At 42.4% G+C, this 6,856-nt stretch overlaps 1 protein-coding gene across 4 annotated transcripts in view; it reads right to left on the bottom strand.

Moving 5' to 3' along the window:
* The window catches only part of strbp (spermatid perinuclear RNA binding protein), a 186,460-nt gene that overhangs the window by 123,986 nt on the left and 55,618 nt on the right, over window positions 1–6,856 (bottom strand). For 2 of the 4 annotated variants that reach the window (XM_083657532.1, XM_083657533.1), the window contains exon 2: window positions 550–673. The exons of 1 other annotated variant lie outside the window; for it this stretch is intronic. The gene's annotated coding sequence lies outside the window, so the exon portion shown is untranslated. Of the gene's footprint in view, window positions 1–269; window positions 294–549; window positions 674–6,856 lie in introns of those variants that run through there. One more of the 4 variants, XM_083657535.1, reaches the window with a different exon arrangement.

Raw genomic sequence — 6,856 nt, 5'->3', positions numbered from 1 at the left:
TCTATGTAGAGCGTTTACCAAAGCGCTCAGTGAACTCAGTAACCAACAGGACTGCAGCCTTTGACCAACAGTGATCAAAAATGTGTGTAAGCCCCAAAACACTGATGCTGAAGAGCTGACCTGACCTGACCGCACGCCAGGAGAAACTACCTTCCTTTACCAATGACAATTCTTACAATGCCTACTAACAAGTGCATTCAACTTCATCACAGAAGCTAACCTTCTTCCACACACACACACACACACACACACACAAGGTGTGAGCTGACCTCTCTGCTACAGGGCTTCTGTCATTTTCTGGCTGATTGGGCAGCTCTGTAAAGCAGCCATGCTGTCTGTAGCCCCATTTACTGAGACAGACAGACAGACAGACAGACAGACAGACAGACAGACAGACAGGCAGGCAGACAGACAGACAGATGTAGACAGGCAGAAAGTGACAGACAGACATATAGACATAGACAAACAGTGTGAAAGACAGACAGAGATATAGACAGACAGACACACAGAGGGATAGGTAGGAATAGATAGCTCCTTTATCTCACTCACCTCCCACTGTCCTCCTGTCTATCTGTCCTCTTCTTTTTCAGTGTCTTCCTGTCTGTCTGTCAGTCTGTCTGTCTGTCTGTCTGGTCTGTTGTCACAGTGTTTCCGGGCCGGCAGGGTTCAGTACCTGAGAAAACACAAGGTCAAAGGTCAGTCAACACTTGAGGGACATGTTCATTTGAGTTGAAACCAGACACTGAACAGCGGCTACTGATATGGAAAATGGAGGCAGAAATGATATGTGATTTATAGTCTTTTATTACATTCCTATTAAACCAGGTTATGCATACCCTGAATATGACACAGATCAGACCTTTCCACTGCTAACTCAATGTTGTTTCTTGTTATGGAAGACAGCAGTCTACGTATATACATCAACCTATGATAGGACATAGCCTATGTAGCACACAGCACCCTCAAGAGAAGACATACACAACATACACAGAGATAGAGAATAGACATAAAGGTCCATTGTGATGAATTCAAAGTAGTACTGCTTCTTCTGCTTCCTTTGGTTGGAAGGCTATAATGACTGCTTTACTCATTTAATCCTACAGTTTAACCCATTGATACCTGATGCAGCATTTGTGTGTGTATCCCTTTAAGACGCGGTTTGCGGTCTTAAAGGGATATACACGCAAATGCTGCATCAGGTATCAATGGGTCAAACAGCTAAAGCAGTCAGTCATTATAGCCTTCCAATCAAAACCATTACAGACACTTAGCCGTCAGCCTCAATGGCTGTCTGTGCTCATGTGAGTGACAGACAGCTCTCTGTAAGACAACACACTGTCTGTGCTCATGTGAGTGACAGACAGCTCTCTGTAAGACAACACACTGTCTGTGCTCATGTGAGTGACAGACAGCTCTCTGTAAGACAACACACTGTCTGTGCTCATGTGAGTGACAGACAGCTCTCTGTAAGACAACACACTGTCTGTGCTCATGTGAGTGACAGACAGCTCTCTGTAAGACAACACACTGTCTGTGCTCATGTGAGTGACAGACAGCTCTCTGTAAGACAACACACTGTGCTCATGTGAGTGACAGACAGCTCTCTGTAAGACAACACACTGTGCTCATGTGAGTGACAGACAGCTCTCTGTAAGACAACACACTGTCTGTGCTCATGTGAGTGACAGACAGCTCTCTGTAAGACAACACACTGTCTGTGCTCATGTGAATGACAGACAGCTCTCTGTAAGACAACACACTGTCTGTGCTCATGTGAGTGACAGACAGCTCTCTGTAAGACAACACACTGTCTGTGCTCATGTGAATGACAGACAGCTCTCTGTAAGACAACACACGGTCTGTGCTCATGTGAGTGACAGACAGCTCTCTGTAAGACAACACACTGTCTGTGCTCATGTGAATGACAGACAGCTCTCTGTAAGACAACACACTGTCTGTGCTCATGTGAATGACAGACAGCTCTCTGTAAGACAACACAGTGTCACTCGTTCATAATTCACAAGTGCAAAATGCAGACAAACACCAACACATGACCCCTGACCCTCAGCAAGGCTGTACGACACTGTTTCCTTTAGAAAGATTTTCAGGCCTGGAGGGATTTGGAAACGTACCGCGACCGCAACGGTGGGGGCCGTCGCTGGCGACGCTAAACTTTTAGCTAACCTGTTCACATCTATGTTCGAAATGGCATCCCAAGTATCATCATACTATTATGGGATGCGATGCCAACAGTTGTATTATGGGATGTGCGTTTCCCAGGCAACGACACACGTTGACACGTTTTGGAACAGCGCCACACGCTGGCACAATGCTCCTAAAAGCAAAATGCTTAGTGTTTTGAATCATTTAGCATCTTCTATTACTGTCAACACTGTCAACACCAGTATTGTTGTATTGTAATAATATGCCATAAAGGTTTATTGAAATGTTGGGGAGAGCAGGGGGAAAAAATGAAAAAAAAAATAGAATGGTAGGGGAAACACTGCTGTACGAAATTAACAAATAATCAGATTGGGATTATTTTGATAAATAAATAGTGTGATTGTGAAAGATTGTGACACGTAAGACAGCCGTTCAGATGCTGCTCATCCTCTTAAACTGTGAGTATAAGCTGCTACCATCTGGCCTATGTTTAAGTGTCACTATGGACACAAAGAACGTGTAGAAAAAGTCCTTCTTAACCGTCTCCTTTCCAGCCTTGAATGCTGTCGGGAGGTGGAGGTCATCTGCTGCTGTTGCCATTTGTTGCCCAATGATGTTGACCTCAGTGATGATGAGGATGATACAGAAGAAGTGTGTGTCAATTATTATTATAATAGATGTATATATAGTTTATTATATTTATAGCAATGATTTGTGTGAAATGCTGAGGTCTCTGTGACATTTATTAATTGATTGATATGGAGATACAGTAGCAATATATTGTAGCAATGATTTGTATGAAATGCAGTGTCTTACCGTGGACACTTGTATGGTATATTTCTATTGTTTTTATGTTTTTTTGTGCATGTTCTGCAGCACAAATCACCCTCTTGGGACAAATAATAAACTTCAACTTGATTGCAATACAGTGAAGACAACACATTTTCAATACTTCATATTTTTCAGCTGAAAATAATGATTTTCGATTTAAAAAAAAATGTTGCTTAATATTTGCGGTGTTTAAATACAATAAAAATTAAAAATATATATAGGCAAGAGAGGGGGGAGAAAGAGGAGAGAGGTGGAGAGACCTCCATTAGGCACACTGATAAGCCCATCTTTTATCTCTGAGTGTGTGATGAATACATTAATTTGCAGCGCAGAATGAGTGATTTTCCTGATGCACACCCATTGGTCTATTCTGTTCTCCTCCTCTGCTGTCCCACAACAACCCTCATCCACAAAGTGATGATGATGATGATGATGATGGAGAGGGACAGGGTGAAGGTGAGAAAACCAGGCCAGGTGTGAAGTGGAGAAGGACAGGGGAGACGGGTGGACAGACACGAGGCCAGGTGTGAAGTGGAGAAGGACAGAAAGACAGTGGGACAGACAGGGGAGACGGGTAGAAAGACAGTGGGACAACAAGGATGAAAGAGAGCGGAAAGGAGGGATGAGGAGAAAAGAATGAAACAAGAGAAGGGAAGCCAACTGATAAGTTCACAGTAGGTGTGAAGACCATCTGTTACGTTAGCGTTAGCATGGGTTCCCTCGGCTCAAAGTCAATGTGTTTTTTTGAATGGCTTTTTGGTTAGGTGTCGTCTAAGTATCATAAACCTTTGTTAAAGCACAGATCTTATTTCAAAAACACACCGACTGGAGCCGAGTGAATCCAGGGCGCTGTCACAGTAACTACTGAAGACATTATGCCTGTGGAACTCTATACAGTGACAGTATGGAAATGGACAGCCTCAAACTGTGGTCACATTCACAATTATATAAATAGTCTGGAATCTGGATCTGGATGCAATTCAGCCACATTGCACATACAAAAGCTGTGTAGATCAATTATATATGGATATATACTGTATCTGGATGGCAGTGGTTCTCAATCTTTTTCACATCAAACAGCCCTAAACTTGACACAAATTAGACCACTGACTGACATTTGATAAGGTTTTGTCCCAGCGTTCCCTATCTGATAAGATGTGTCTTGCATGGGCCTCGTTGGGGTCCTAAGTAGGCCTGCACGATATGAGGAAAATCTGTGATGTGCGATAACATTGTTCAATATAACGATGACGATACGACTTGCGATAAATAAACAGATATTAAAGTATGCATATTAGCTATACAGTTCCTATGTGTTTCTGCTTTAATAATGCTAACATAGACCCCAAACATAGCCTATGCCCACTGAATAAAGATATGAAATACACACTGACTCTAGCTGAAACTACACACAGCGTGTTTGGGCTTTGGCAGAGGGGCGGAGCGCACTGTTGCAAGGGAAAGGTGTACGCTGGATTTACAACACAAGACAAAATGATCAGATGCTGAGTGGGAATGCATGACGCGTGTAAATAAAACCACTTTTGTTATTCATTGCATTTCAGGCAGTCTTTGCGATGTGTTTATTGCGCATGTTCATATTGCGATGACGATGAAAATACAATTAATTGTGCAGCCCTAGTCCTAAGGCAGATTGGGTGCACCTGGGCCCGGTGCACTTATTGGGCTCAAGACCTTCAGACCATTCAGTCTCTCTCCCTCCTCACCTTATGCACCTTTTGTTCTGTTCTTTTGTTTAATGTACATTTAATTTGTGTTGTCTACTTATTTTCCCCTTAGTTTTAGTTATGAATAAATTATTGTTTGAACTTTTACTTAGACTGTTTTATTACAGAGAGTAAGTGTATGAATGAAACACATGACCTAAATAGTCATACATTCTGTGATTGTGTTACTTATGGTTGGAATTCCCGTGAAAATAAATTATCAGCCTTTTTGCTGGGGACCCCCACAAGGACCATGGAGGGGGGGGGGAACCACTTTGAGAACCACTGGTATATGGAGAGGGAAAGCATCATAGCAGCCATTTTCACATGTGGACACAACAATGTTGATCTCATAGAAAACAATCTAAAGAAATCAGATGTGAAAATCATAACGAGATGACAGCTGGATGGAGGAAGTGTCAGTGAAGACCTACAAACATCTCTGGTGGATCAACCCAACTAACCCCATTTTCACAACATTTGGGCAAGAACAAATCTGGCGTCCTGGCTAAGCTGCTGCTGTCTTCGCTGTGATGCACTCCCTTCTTTTCATTTCATGTTTTCATCTTGTTGAGGTTATTTATATTATATTTAGTGAAGCCATCATTTCTCTCAGCAGTGAAAACAGCCTCCAGCTCCATTCATCGATCAGTCAGCTGCAGTCATTCGATAATGTTTGCCGGGGCTAATTGTTATACTAAATCAATGAGAACAACCCTGATGCTGGTCTACAGGGAAACACATACATTAGAACAACCCTGATGCTGGTCTACAGAGAAACACATACATTATAACAACCCTGATGCTGGACTACAGGGAAACACATACATTAGAACAACCCTGATGCTGGACTACAGAGAAACACATACATTATAACAACCCTGATGCTGGACTACAGAGAAACACATACATTATAACAACCCTGATGCTGGACTACAGGGAAACACATACATTAGAACAACCCTGATGCTGGACTACAGGGAAACACATACATTAGAACAACCCTGATGCTGGACTACAGGGAAACACATACATTAGAACAACCCTGATGCTGGACTACAGGGAAACACATACATTAGAACAACCCTGATGCTGGACTACAGAGAAACACATACATTAGAACAACCCTGATGCTGGACTACAGGGAAACACATACATTAGAACAACCCTGATGCTGGACTACAGAGAAACACATACATTAGAACAACCCTGATGCTGGACTACAGGGAAACACATACATTAGAACAACCCTGATGCTGGTCTACAGAGAAACACATACATTAGAACAACCCTGATGCTGGACTACAGAGAAACACATACATTATAACAACCCTGATGCTGGACTACAGAGAAACACATACATTATAACAACCCTGATGCTGGACTACAGAGAAACACATACATTATAACAACCCTGATGCTGGACTACAGGGAAACACATACATTAGAACAACCCTGATGCTGGACTACAGGGAAACACATACATTAGAACAACCCTGATGCTGGACTACAGGGAAACACATACATTAGAACAACCCTGATGCTGGACTACAGGGAAACACATACATTAGAACAACCCTGATGCTGGACTACAGAGAAACACATACATTAGAACAACCCTGATGCTGGACTACAGGGAAACACATACATTAGAACAACCCTGATGCTGGACTACAGAGAAACACATACATTAGAACAACCCTGATGCTGGACTACAGGGAAACACATACATTAGAACAACCCTGATGCTGGTCTACAGAGAAACACATACATTAGAACAACCCTGATGCTGGACTACAGAGAAACACATACATTATAACAACCCTGATGCTGGACTACAGAGAAACACATACATTATAACAACCCTGATGCTGGACTACAGAGAAACACATACATTATAACAACCCTGATGCTGGTCTACAGGGAAACAAATACATTATAACAACCCTGATGCTGGTCTACAGGGAAACAAATACATTATAACAACCCTGATGCTGGTCTACAGGGAAACAAATACATTATAACAACCCTGATGCTGGGTCACAGGGAAACACATACATTATAACAACCCTGATGCTGGGCTACAGGGAAACACATACATTATAACAACCCTGATGCTGGACTACAGAGAAACA

This window comes from Poromitra crassiceps, assembly GCF_964638095.1.
Source record: "Poromitra crassiceps genome assembly, chromosome: 21".
NCBI lineage: Eukaryota > Metazoa > Chordata > Actinopteri > Beryciformes > Melamphaidae > Poromitra > Poromitra crassiceps.
Note: the sequence above shows the minus strand (reverse complement) of the source record. Positions and strands in the feature narration are given on the sequence as shown.